We start from the raw sequence: 1,680 nt of genomic DNA, 5'->3' as shown, positions 1-1,680 counted from the left end.
ATCCCTTTGATCTCTTTTTGTTGTCTTATTGCTCTATCTAGGACCTCAAGATCTTCTATGGTAATTGCAAGTTTTGCTGGGAACAGTAGTCGGGGCTGGCATCTGTGGTCTCTTAATGTCTGCATAACACTTGACCAGGATAGGACCTTCTGGCTTTCATTGTTTCTATTGAGAAGTCAGGTGTAATTCTGATAGGTCTGCCTTTATATGTTATTTGGCCTTTTTACTTTGCATCTCTTAATACTCTTTCTTTATTCTATATGTTTAGTGTTCTGATTATTAAGTGGCAAGGAGGATTTTTTTTGATCTAGTCTATTTGCTGTTCTGTAAGCTTCTTGTATCTTCATAGGCATATCTTTCTTTAGGTTGGGAAAGTTTTCTTCTACAATTTTGTTAAATATATTTTCTGTGCTTTTGAGTTGGACTTCTTCTTCTATACCTATTATTCTTAGGTTTGGTCTTTCCATGGTGTCCCATATTTCCTGGATATTTTGTGTTAAGCTTTGTTAGATTTAATGTTTTCTTTGATTGATGAGTCTATTTCCTCTATTGTATCTTCAGCACTTGAGTTTCTCTTTTCCATCTCCTCTATTCTGCTGTTTATGCTTGTATTTGTGGTTCCTGATCATTTTCTCATTATTTCTATAATTCCCTTTCTCAGACCTGCTCCCTCAGAGATCCCAAACTCACACCTAGACTGGCAGAGGTCTCTGGCTCCTTCCTACTCCCTCGGAGGCCACAGATTCATGCCCAGAGACCCTGGCACTGGATTGCTTTCTTAATTAGTATATTGTAGACTTCTTTATCTCATCCAAATACTTTGGCTTGGTGTCTGTTTTGTCAAATATTAGAGTATGTTTGTCTGACACTCCCTGGTTCTATTTGTTTAGAATACCCTTTTCTATACTTTTTCCCTAAAGTGCTATCTATCTTTGATAATGAGACATGTTTCTTGAAGGCAGCAAAAGAGTAGATCTTGGTTTCTAATCTAATCCACTGGGGCTTTTTATTATTCATGTTTTACATCTTTTCCCCTCCTGTGTGTTTTCATCGTGCTCCTTTATGACTTACGATGCCAGCCAGCTAAGGTTGCTAATACCATGAAAAGAACGGATTGGATGGGAGCAGATTATTCTGCCACTCTGTAGGTCTTTGAGCTGCACATCAGCTCTAGGGCTGATCATCCCACACTTGTTCACTCCAGCTTAATGACCATCAATGATTTCAAATTCACCAGTGTAAGCACAGGTCATCATCGCAGCTAGGAGTGGCAGAATGACTTTGTAGCATCCCCCCTTGAGAACCTGGACATTTACTTCACTTCTCAGCACTGTTGATGCTCTTGATGGCATTGGCCAGAAGATTCATGATCACCACGGTGATAGTGCAGAGAGATGATGACACACTTATCTTAGTCTTCTGATTGAGGAAATTGAGACCATTTATATTCAGTGTTATTATTGGAAACTATATATTCATTTCTGTCATTTTGTTGATTTGTGCTGTTTTCTTAGTCCTTATTTGCTTAACTGGCCTGGCATTGCTTATTTTTCTCCTGTGGCTTCTTGGTAGTGTTTATCCTTCTCTTCAGTCTGAAGTATCCTTGTAAGTATCCTCTGTAGAGCTATCCTGGTGGTCATGAATTTCTTGAGTCTGCTTTTACTATGGAAATTTTTTGAT

General features: G+C 38.6%; 1 pseudogene; it reads right to left on the bottom strand.

Annotated features, from left to right (window-relative positions):
- Positions 1 to 1,020: 1,020 nt before the first annotated feature.
- On the bottom strand, positions 1,021 to 1,371 carry LOC130887206 (40S ribosomal protein S15a-like; annotated as a pseudogene).
- Positions 1,372 to 1,680: the final 309 nt, after the last annotated feature.

This window comes from Chionomys nivalis, chromosome 15 (genome assembly GCF_950005125.1).
Source record: "Chionomys nivalis chromosome 15, mChiNiv1.1, whole genome shotgun sequence".
Lineage (NCBI taxonomy): Eukaryota > Metazoa > Chordata > Mammalia > Rodentia > Cricetidae > Chionomys > Chionomys nivalis.
Note: the sequence above shows the minus strand (reverse complement) of the source record. Positions and strands in the feature narration are given on the sequence as shown.